Source organism: Globicephala melas, chromosome 1 (genome assembly GCF_963455315.2).
Source record: "Globicephala melas chromosome 1, mGloMel1.2, whole genome shotgun sequence".
Lineage (NCBI taxonomy): Eukaryota > Metazoa > Chordata > Mammalia > Artiodactyla > Delphinidae > Globicephala > Globicephala melas.
The window spans coordinates 109,264,347-109,276,401 of NC_083314.1; the positions used below are offsets into that span (position 1 = coordinate 109,264,347).

Consider the following 12,055-nt stretch of genomic DNA (forward strand, 5'->3'; position numbering starts at 1 on the left):
TGAGCCCCTCATGCCATCCAATCCAGGACACAGCATCTCATGGAGGCACCAAGGGCCACACAGTGGACATCTGCTGTCTTGGTCATCATCTTCCAAGGACACAGATGTATCCTTAGAGCTCCTCGTCTTAACTACCAATTGTGGGCCTGTCAGCCACAAATGTTTCAACTTTCTGAAGGTTTCTCCAGTCAATACCAGCCTTTCTGTACAACTATGCAAGATGGTGGTTCTCAGTCTTGGCTGCACACCAGAACCACTTGGGAGTGAAGAGGGCTCTTTTCAAAATGAAACTCCACTCCCAGAGACTCTGACTCAATAGGTATGGGGAAAGGTCTGCGCTCATGTAACTTTAAAACCTTCCCCAGGCTGATTGTGATGCCAGCCAGGGCTAAGTAAAACTGGTACCCTATTTTTTTTTTTGCGTTAATCCTGAATTTATATCTTATAAAGCTTTAAGGAATGCACCTCTTCATGCATTCCTTCAGGTGTCAAATACCAATGCAGGGCCTGCCACGTGTGGGGCCCTAGGAAATCAGTGGAGCACAAGACAGATACATCCCTGCCTTCACCACACTGACAGAGTACTGGAGCAGGCAGACAAGGAAGCAGGCGATTGAAACAGCACATTCAGGTTTGCTAGGATTAGGGAAACAATCCAGGTTTCCTTTGTCCCTAATCTAGTGGTTTCATGGGCTTCAGAGACATCTCCTCCCAGCTGTCTTCTTCCAGATACTAGAAACTCTAATATTTACATCATAAAAGCAGATGGGCAAGGCTCTGTCCTCATGGAGCTTCCATTCTGGCAGGACTGTCTACCCTTTCTAGGTACCGTTACGTTGCTCACTCCAGCTCTGGTGTCTTGCCTAAAGTCAGGTGCCCATGCTTTGAACAAAGCACGGTAGAAACTCAATTAAGACTGTGTTTTCTGTTTTGTTGCCAAAATCTTTTGATGAAGCTTAGTATTTCCTGTCCTTTTTAATCTGCAACAACAAGCTGGGACAACACTGTGCAAGTATTTTCAAAGCCCTTTCCTGGATTTTCCCACCAAAACATCATCCTGTGACAGCTCCATAATTCCCTCCTTAATACCTGACTTCACATTTGCCCACAAAGAAACTCACCTGCAAATCTTCTGATGACTAACATATCCCAGCACAGTTTGCCTGGAGTAAATCCCCGTTGGTTAGCTATTTCATAATTCAGAAGAGCTTACTGTCATCTGTAAACCTAGAAATTCCACTGGGTACTCCTTCTTTTGGATCAATTATGTAAGTAAGACCTAAGGGACCCCACTGTTTACACACCTCCAAGCAGAGATGTCTTTAGCCTTAGATTTAATTTGTGGTCTTTAAGGGAGGTGGATTCTAATGCCTGCTCTGTCACTACATCAGCTCCACAGGCCTCAATTTCCTCATCTATCTAATTCAAACATTGATCACTGCCATCTGTAAAATTCTCTCCTCCTACTCAAAAATGATACACTGAATCCTCAATCCCAAGGTGACTTCAACTTTGATATAGCCTTTGAAAATGTAAAAGGACAGTCTCCAAGGGTTTTCAAATATTTCCCCCCTCAAGAAATCTCATAAATTCACAAAAATCCCTTCTTCTCATAGGAATATCCTTCATCTCCAGAGGATACAGACAGGTTTCCCATGTGGGCTAGCACAGAAGTGAGAGCAAGCAGACTGTACCATCTGGACAGGCAACACACCTGCAACGAACTGGGGCACAATGGACGTTCCTAACAAAGAGGTTACACATTTTGGCTATGAGATCTGGAATTTTGTTCTAGCACTCTCTACGCTGTTGGATGGCAACCACCTGAATCAAGTAATTTATTTAAATCTAGTTTGCTGGATAGATCTAGAACATTTGGAGAACTTGGCACTAAGTTACCTAGGACTTCTGACCTGTCCGCTTCAAAAGACATCCAAGAATGGTCATTTCCTAATGTCTTCTCAGTGAAGACACGTGAAATCTGCTAAGTGCGATATTACACCACCCACAAGCTAAAGCTTAGTACTGGGAGAAAGGCCTATCTCTAATGCCCAACACCCCCCACCTTCCCCAGATGCAAAGCTCTCACTAATGAAGTATTTCAGGCACACTAGCAAAAGAAAAGAAGAAAAAAAACACTTAGCCTGAGTGGGAACAAACTTCATCCATGGTTTCTGCCAATACCAGTTATTACCCAGTTTACCTCTTCACAAATTTCAAAAGCAACTCGGATTTGGCAAGCTTCAGATTTGCACAGAACATTAGCAATGCTCTTCCAGATGTCTAAACAGAATTACAAAGACCCCAGAGGAGTACCGATTTCAGAAGCTTGCAACAGCCTGAAATAATTTCGAAAGGGCACCTCAGGTGCAAACATTAGCAAGAGCCTAACTCAGTGTAGCTTGGCCACGAACACAAATTTCTCAGACGCCCCTAAACTTGGGGCTAATCAACCCCCGGAATTCACCTCCATCACCCAGCACGCCCAGCTCTCAAACAGGACCAGCAGTGCCAAACAAAGTACTGGGTTTCATGAAGTACTAACATCAGTGACTACAAAGCTTTTGACAAAGTCGTCCTCCACTCCTCTCTCATGTGATTACGAGGCAGAACTAAGATTTTAAAATCCCGAAAGGCCTGAAGACTGGACCAAAATAAATAGGATAGAACTGAACAGGGACAAAAACAAACCAAAAACACGTCCATTCAACTTCACACACACACACACACACCCAAATCTGCATGATGAATACAGGATGCAGCAGTTCATACAACAAATATCTGGGAGTTCTGACTGTCCAGAATCCTGTACATGAGTCTGTGATGGGCAGTTTTGTAAGCTTAAGCTGCAGAAAGTAGATGCTTGTGCCTTGGTCTCAGGAAATAGCTGTCCTACTGTACTCTTTGTGAACCAGATCAGGTCTCAGTTACCATGTTCAATTCCAGTTCGCCATAACTTTCCATGAGAGATGTGGACAAACTGAGAAGACAGAAACCATGTCCCATGCAGGACTGTGAAAAGAATTGGGACTATTTTGCTTTGAGAGAAGTTAGTCAGCTGGAGGGCCAGGAGGGGGACGTCATTCTGTCTTTGCCCATTCGATGGGCTGTCCTGGGGAAGTGAGTAGTTCCAGAGGACAAGAATCAACAGAACAAAGTTTCGGGGAGGCAGTCTTCAGCTCAAATAATAATCATACACACAGTCCAAAGATATGATGACATGTCTTCATAAGTACAGAGGTCCCTGTTCCTGGTGGTGTTTAAACAAGTCTTATACTTGTGGTGCCTCACAAGTATAAGAAATTACTAAAGTAAAGAAGTTGGACCAAGACTTCTCTAAAATACCAATTTCAATTCTGTGATTCTCCACTTACCCAATATTATACTGCCCTGCTAGCTCATCTGCCACGATCTCTCAAAAATGCCTTTTTCTCTGATTAGAATTTGCCCAGATCCTAACCACTTCTGGCCTAAGCATAGCACAAGTCTCCTAGATTGGCTTCCCAACCTCAACATCCTTCCTCCCATGTCAAAACCACCTCCTTCGAGGCCTATTCTGAGATGTAACTTGACTTCACAGCAGCCTTTACCTCCCCTGTCTAGGCAGGGTTCCTCAACCATGGCACTGCTGACGTTTCAGAAGGGATAATTCTTTGTCATGGGGGATACCCTGCACATTGCAGGATGTTTAGCAGGCTCCATGGCCTCTACTCACTAGATGTCAGTAGCACCTGCCTCCTAGCTAGGACAAGCAAAAATAAAACCGTGCCCAGATTATTCCCAAATGTCTGCTGGGAGGCAAAGTCACCCCCTGTGGAGACCCACTCTTGAGGCAAATGATTAACACCACTGACTTGTGGTTCAAGTTTTCCACTAACTAGATCCCCTCTACCTCCCTTCATGTTCTCTGCTCCAGCCAGGCAAACCTATTTTTGACCCATGACACACCTCAACGCCTCCCCTAATACGTGCTCCTTCCCTCTTCCCCAACACACACAGCACTCCCGGCTGGCTCCAATCACCCTTTCGTCTCGGTATTCCTTGGCCTCCTAGACAAATGCAATCCCTTGCTTCTGGTGGTGTCCTCACGTGGGCGGTCTTACTTGCCCTCTATTCGTACGTACAAGAATCCTCTTCTTCCTGGTTAAGGCATCACAGCACCCACTCTGGTTCTCTGCTTCTTGCTGGTACTTAATAAATATTGGCTGGCATTTCTCAGAATGTCAACATCAGCTCCAATGATACATGAAAAATATGTGAAATCCCTTACCAACTGCCATTTCAAGTACATATGTAATCATGAGCACAGTTTTGACAAAACTTTGACTTTTTCATAGCTAGTACCAATTCACCTACAGTACTGAGACTGAACCAAGTCCGATCTCCAAAATACAGCTACCAAAATAATTCAGCTATTGGGACCTTACAAACACAGCACACTTTAAAAAAAATTAATCAAAAAAAGTTCTGCTCAATATAAAAATTAAGAAAAAAAAGGTCAAGCTTTGACCAAGTTTTTTAAATTCTGTAAACCTTGGCAGAAAGAAAAGGATACAAATATGGCTCAATACTTTAACTGTTGCATCATACACCATTCCACATGGTCATGAAGAGACTGGAGGGCTGGGTCATGTAAGGACAGTTTCCTCTCCAACCTTGTAATGTGTTAGGTTTTAATCAACAAAGTACACACTCACACACCCTCAATAAAAATGAGACAAATCTAAGATAAAATGTTCAAATATATAAATAAACCATGCCGATTTAAGATTCTGGATTGCTTTTTCCCCAGCTCTGTGGATTACCTAATCATTTCATGGGAGGCTCCCTTACTAACCTATAGAGACCAACAACTTCGCCGGAACCCTAGTTTACCTAATTTTCATCCCAGGATCTTTCCTATCTTGTTCTTGTATTTTAACAGGGTTTTAGTCACTTGATGTCGAATACAGGAAAAGAGACAACTCTCACCATGTCCTAGCTGATGGGAGGTGTCTGGTCAGTATTAATGGGCTGTAAAAATAAATGCTGCCTGAAGACCCCATTTACTGGGAATGGTGCAGGGTTCTGCCCACAGGTCTGTACCATGCGGAGGCCCCAGAAGCTCTGGCGGGGAAGGTCTGAATCACTGTCATTCTTGGCACTTGGAAGCGCCCTTCGGTTGCTTATGAAGTAAACAGCCCTAACCAGTACTGCAGACGGGAATTCCCTGCCTGCCCAGACTCTTCCAACGTCTGGCACAGAACACATAATAGGTGCTCAATAAATGCAGCCTGTCTAGCATTTTATTATCAAAGCTGCTAAGGAAAGTTTCCATAAGTCAGCTCTCTCTTTACTCCTGAATCTCTCAAAACACGTCCTCAAAGCTTTCCTTGCCCAACACGAAATATTTTTTTCAAAGTCAAGGAGAAGGAAAGGAGGAAATCTGCAAAACAGAAAGAGCCACATAGGAGTCCAAGTGGCTCAAGTTGGGCCCCACAGTCGGCTAAAGACTCCCCGATACCCATTCCCCATCCCCTGCGCCTCCTGAGTGCTCCCACACTCTCACCTTTGCACTATTTCTTTTCTGAAACCCTACGTCCCCACCTTCTGCCACATACACCCCCAACTGCGTATCCAAATGGGGCCGCATACCCCTCCTCTCCCTCTCCAGCAGGAACCTACCTCTCCTCCCCTCGACCTGCGGCAGCTCTTCTTTACCGTGGCTGGCTTTGTAAGAAACCAAAAAAACTCATCTCTTTATCCATAAGGGATACCCCAAATGAAGGGGAGAGAAAGAGGAAGGCCCCTATCAACCCTCCAGTAAGCGGAGGTGATGATTCCCTGAGCAACCACCCCCAAGCCTCCTCCTTTCCAAGCCACTGAACGGGATTTGAGCAGAAGTCCGGCTCCCAAGTGCCCACGCTTCCAAACAAGCTAGAAGCGGATTATACCGGTACCCAACCCGGAGATGGCCCGGGGCGGGCTGGGTGCACCTGCGGGCCCCCGGCTCCCTCCCTCTCGCGCTGAGGGCGGGGCGAGCCCTCACTTCCCAGCCCAGCCCACCCGGCGCGGGAAGGAGGCGGAGGGGAAGCGTTTCTGGAGAAGTTGAAGGGCTCACCTTCTGGGCAGTGAGCCAGCGAGGCCAGACACCAAACACCCACCTCCGGGAAGAATCAGTGGAGCCGTAACCGGGTCTCCCCGCCCTTCCGATGGGGCGGAGGGAGGCGAGAGAAGGGAGCGCGCGTGGGGGGAGCCGAAGGGAGGCGGTCGCAGGCACTGTGCTCTCGCGGGGCCCACTCGGCTGCCGCGGCGCCCGCCGCTCAAACTGCCGAAAGCAGAACGATCTTCGGGCCCCAGCGGGCCGAGGCGGGCGCCCGGCCCCGCCTGCCTCCCCCGTCCCCGGGCTCCTGGCCCCCCGGCAGCGAGGTCCCAGCCGCAGCCTCCTCTCGGGCCGCGGCGCCGCGGGGCAGGTCGCCGGCGCCGGGGTGGCGCGCGTCGGCTCCGGCACGGCTCCCACCGGCGTAGCCCCCAGCCCCTGCCCCGGAGAGGCGCGCACCAACCTTGGGGGGCAGCTTGGCCGCCTAGCCCCGGCTTAGGCGGAGGCGGGAGGTGGCGGCATCACCTGCGGCGTGCGGTGGCTGCTCCCGGACGTGCCGGGGCGGCGGAGGCGCGCGGCGCCCAGGACCCTGCTTTCGCGGCCCCGCCCGCGGCTGCCACCTCGAAGCGCGGCGGAGGAGCCGGGGCACCACGGGCGGCGGCAGCGGCGGCGACGAGAGCAGCAGCACATGACTCTGTAGCGGGGGGAATTAAACAAAGCGTAACATGGACTCCGGGCCCGTGCAGGCGCTGCAGCTCCGGGGCCAACCGCAGCCAGCGAGCGCCGCGACTGGCTCGGCCGCAGCCAATGGGGCGGGCTCGGGCCTCCATGTGATGGCGAGCTCTCTCCCCCGCCGGCTCTCCCGCGTCTGCCGGAGGTCGGGGCGCTTCCGCCGCCGGGCGTGCTGGCCGGAGGGGCGGCGTGGCGAGTTCGGTGGCCCGGGGTCTGACGCTGGCGGCGGGAGGCTGCTGGACTGCGCGCAGGTGCAGCCGGCGGGGAGGGGTAGCCGCCGTAGCTCGCAGTCGCCCCATCGCTCAGCTGTAAAACGCCCCCCTGGACAGGGCGCGGGGCCCGACGGCCAGTGTCGCCAGGCGGGCGCGAGGCCACCTCAGGAAGCTTCATCCCCCCTGGGGCTATCCTGTCAACTCAAGCTCTGATAGTAAGACGGGGGTGGGGTGGGGGATGCGGTGAAATGGTGGGGGGAAATTTGAGTGAAAGTCGTTTCGGCGGCTTCCAGCCCTACGGTGAACGTGCTTTCCTAGGATTTGGGGCACACACAACTTTATCTTAGCACGAATAGCGTCCCACCCTCATTTGTTCAGTGTCTGCTATTAAACATACAACGAGAGAGTCAGTTCTTGTTTTATTCTGAGTCTACTCTTTCCCCCCCCCCCATTCTTTTATGCCAAAAATGTCTTGTATCTGAAGCAGGCAGACGAAAGGTTGTCCTCCGCTAAGAAGTGTTTCCCAACATGATAGTTTTCCCTCTTGTTTTTGTGGTAAGATCAAAGAATATTTGCAGTCTTTTTCGTGGTTGGGGAAACGTAGGGGTCGAGAAATAACGTCAGGAGGGATGTTTGGAATTGTTGGTTTTTAACATGACAAATGGTTCCAGCCCAGTACTTCAATATCTCCTTTCATCTGAATCCACCCGTTTCTGTGAACAATGGGAAATCTCATCTCTCTTCTCCCAAGATCTCTCCATGTCAGTGAATGTTCAGTCAGCATTTACTAAGCATCTAAATGTTGCTCATAAGCGTGCTGCACAAAATGTTACAGGTACTCAGGAAAGTGTGAGTTCAGATTTAATGAGGCAGTAAAGAGAGTGGTTTTCTAGGGTTTCAGGAAAGACTTCAGAGAGAAGGGGGTAGGACTGACCCTTGGAGAGTGAGCACTTGTTCCTCAGGCACTGGAAGTAAAGTAGAGCAGCACTGAGGAGGAGTATGAACAGAGGTCGAGGACACACTCACGGGACAGTCCTAGACTACTCACAAGATGACACTAGATTTCGAGCCCTTTTGACATCCTCTTGCTTTCTCACTTTCCCTGCCCTCTCCCTTGTGCCAGCAGCCTCTCCTATTCCACACACCCAGCCAAGGAGGTGTGTAGGCAGGAGCTGCGGCAGGTGATCTAATTACAGTACCAGATTCGCTGATCTGGGAGGTTAGTGCTGTTTTCAAACTGTTAACGTCTAGTGGTGTGATGTTTGGATTGAAAACACCTCACTACTATAATTAATTTGGAATGTTTTGCTGTTAGTAAAAACACTGTTCTGTGTTTTGATCTTCCCTGAGTTTTAAACTATGATTCTAGATTTGAGAGAAATGTGATTTCCGGAGTGGGATAACTTGAGAAAAGAAAAAAGTAATACTCAGAAAACAGTCAAATGTAGAGAAAGAGGTACATATTCTTATAAATGAATGCAAATTGGGTAAATCCCTTTGGAGGACAATTTAGCAATTTGGGATGAAATTAATATGTGAGGTTCTTTTGACCAGGCAATTCCACATCTAGGAATTTATACTTTGGACATATGTGTGCAAAAATTATGTATTTCAGAAATATTTACACACATGTAGAAAAATATAAGTACAGGTATGTTTATTACAACATTGTTTATAACAGAGGAAACATATAACGGTGTATAAGTCTAATAACAAAATCCCAGTAGGGAACTGGTTAAGCAAATTTAACTTGTTTTATAAAAATAAGAGACCTATTTGTACTAACATGAAAGAATGTCCAAAATCTGTAAATGAAAAAAGCAAGTTGCCGAACAATATGAATAGTATGATCCCATTTTATTTGCATATTTTGTCAAAAATACACATGTTATAAAATGTATGCTTAGAGGAAATCTGGAAGCATATATAACAAGCAGTTAACAGTGGTTATCTCTGGATGTGGGATTACTAGGGCCGTTTGCTTTCCATTACAAATTTTTGTATGTTTGAATTGCTTTTATGTTGAGCACCTATTACTTTGATAATAAGAAAAGTAGTAAAAAGGGGGTCCCCTGGTGGTGCAGTGGTTGAGAGTCTGCCTGCCGATGCAGGGGACGCGGGTTCATGGCCCGGTCTGGGAGGATCCCACATGCCGCGGAGCGGCTGGGCCCGTGAGCCATGGCCGCTGAGTCTGCGCGTCCAGAGCCTGTGCTCCGCAACAGGAGAGGCCACAACAGTGAGAGGCCCGCGTACAGCAAAAAAAAAAAAAAAGAAAGAAAGAAAAAAAAAAAGTAGTAAAAAAAAAAAATTTAAGATAAAATTGCTAAGAGCTATACCAATGACAAATAATGATGATCACTCTGAGGGTCTAGGAAGCAAAAAAAAGGTCAGCTTCCCCTATTCCCCAAGGAAAACAAACAGGTAGGAGGCAGTAAAGAATGATAACTGATTTGACATTGGATTCAAAATGAAGAAATATGACAGAAGAGGCATCTGAGGCTACTCTAGGCCTGTCTACAGGGATCTGGTGAGGGAAACACAATAAGGCTTCAAGGAAGTTCTAGTCAGCAGAGACTTGAGAATATTTACTGTCCTTTGTTGAGTTATGGTCACAAATCGGCAACTATTCCAGCACTTGTTATATCTGTATCACACTAATAATGACAACAGCTAACACAGTGCTTGTGATAGGCCAGGCACTGCCCTAAGTACTGTACACGTGTCTGCTTTTAGTCCTTGCGGCAACCCTATGAGAGAAATACTACTACTATCCTCATTTTTTAGAGATGCCTGGAGAGGTTATATAAGCAATCGGAGATCACACAGCCTTTAAATGGCAGAGCTAGACTTTTAAGCCCGGCAGCCTGGCTCTAGAGGTCCAAACACTCACAATACTGAGGACCATATAAGATAAAGACCTTTATACATGCATCTCTTTCTACCAAGTATTGTGATTCTAAGTTGATTTGTGTTTACCTAAACTGTAGCACTTGGCATGCACTAAGGCACTCAATAACACTTTACGAAAATAATAAATTTATTTATTTTTGACTGTATTGGGTCTTCGTTGCTGACGCGGGCTTTCTCTAGTTGCGGCGAGTGGGGCCTACTCTTTGTTGTGGTGCGCGGGCTTCTCATTGCGGTGGCTTTTCTTGTTGCAGAGCACGGGCTCTAGGTGCGCGGGCTTCAGTAGTTGTGGCACACGGGCATCAGTAGTTGTGGCTCGAGGGCTCTAGAACGCAGGCTCAGTAGTTGTGGTGCACGGGCTTAGTTGCTCCACGGACCAGGACTCAAACCCGTGTCCCGTGCATTGGCAGGCGGATTCTTAACCACTGCACCACCAGGGAAGTCCCAGTAATACTTATTGAATGAGTGAATGAATAATTGACTCTCCTACTAGAGAAGAATCTGAGCTCCTTGGAGGAGTGATTTTGCATTGTTCCTGTGTTTGTCACCCAGTAGCGTACCCAACATGTGGTAAGCGATACGAATTTCAGTAATCTGTAAACATGTTTTTGAAAAGTTGTGCAGAAATCAAGCTTTGTAAGTTGATCCCAAATACATCCCAAATATCCGAAAGGGTAGCTTATGAGTAATATCATGATGAATTCCTCGTAGAGTGAAGAATAGCCCTGGGGGACAGAGCTAAATCTGGTTGCACCTGTATAACCATACACAAATAAATGTGTGGCAGTAACGCCGATGAGCTGAAGAGCTACAGGATTTCAAATTATATGAGCCTCTCTCTCTTTCTCTCACCTCTCTAGGTTATTGAAATGGAGATAATAGCACCTATCTCCAGATATTGTGAGACCAAGGATTCAATCACATATGGAAATGTCTTAGCCAAGTGCCTAGAACATAGCTATTGTTAAGTAAATGCTACCTACTTTAAGTGTATCCACATATTACAAGTGTGACAGATTTCTTAGTCTATGGTTATTCTGTAAATACTGCAGCTTACATAACATGCAACACCTCGGGGCTCACGTATACATAAGGCTTAGAAATTACCTAGTCGCAGTTCAACCTAAGCACATGGTAAGCAGTACTCTTATCTTTCTTCTCCTGTGCTACCTCCCACTGTTCTCTTCTATCTCTTTACATGGGTTAAAACCATTTCACTTCTTGGACCTATTTAAACTCTCAACCTTGGAGGTAGGAAGCAAATTGTCTGCCTTCTTCACAGCTAAGGAGACTGAAATGCTGGAGACCAGACTAGAAATGAACAGGTGGAGGGTGGAGAACAGTGTGGAGAAAAGGAGCCGAGCGGGGTGTGTAAGGTAACTCTCGATGCGTCCTGACGTAACATAAGGTCCAAAGGGAAAGGAGAATTGCCAGACTGCTATAGTTAGAAATAATGTGGTGAAATTGAAACTAGAAAAACTAAGGGTAAATGTGTTAATCAACCACAATGAGAAGAAAGAAATGGACCTATACCTTCTAAAATGGACTCATAGGGAGATCAGATCAGGGTTGCCTGACTGGTAAGCCAGAGCTTCTTAATTGGTAACCCTATTCCCTTCACTGGGGAATTTTTTTTTTAGAAAACATAAAGAAATTCCAAAGCCAACTACTTGAGAGTCTGTACCCATATCCTCTGCCTTCCTGCCTGCTACTACTAAGGATGAACTTATCCATTTTCTTATCGAAAGCCAGCCCCTTCACTTTTGCGCCAGATCTCATTCAATCTCAAATGATAACTCTAGCAATTGACCCCTGTCCCCTATAGATTGACTTTCCCCTCTCTACTGGATGACTGCCATCACCATTTTTTTAAATGTTATTCTCCCACCATTAAAATTTTTCTTGACCCTGCTTTCCCCAGTCCACTTCTTCTCTTTCCCTTGCATCTAAACATCTCAAAAGAATTGTTTATACTTATTATCTCCAATTCAGTTCTTTCCATTTTCTCTTCAACTCCATCTAATCGGGATTTTACTCCCATTGCATCACTGAAATTGATCTTTTTTAAAAAATTAATTTATTTATTTATTTTTGGCTGCATTGGGTCTTCGTTGCTGTGCGCAGG

At 46.7% G+C, this 12,055-nt stretch overlaps 1 protein-coding gene across 5 annotated transcripts in view; it reads right to left on the minus strand.

Moving 5' to 3' along the window:
- The window catches only part of LRRC8D (leucine rich repeat containing 8 VRAC subunit D), a 120,356-nt gene extending 113,522 nt beyond the window's left edge, over nt 1–6,834 (minus strand). For 2 of the 5 annotated variants that reach the window (XM_030868612.3, XM_030868613.3), the window contains exon 1: nt 6,543–6,834. The gene's annotated coding sequence lies outside the window, so the exon portion shown is untranslated. Of the gene's footprint in view, nt 1–5,664; nt 5,841–6,100; nt 6,347–6,542 lie in introns of those variants that run through there. The other 3 variants (XM_030868616.3, XM_030868615.3, XM_030868614.3) reach the window with 2 other exon arrangements.
- Nucleotides 6,835–12,055: the final 5,221 nt, after the last annotated feature.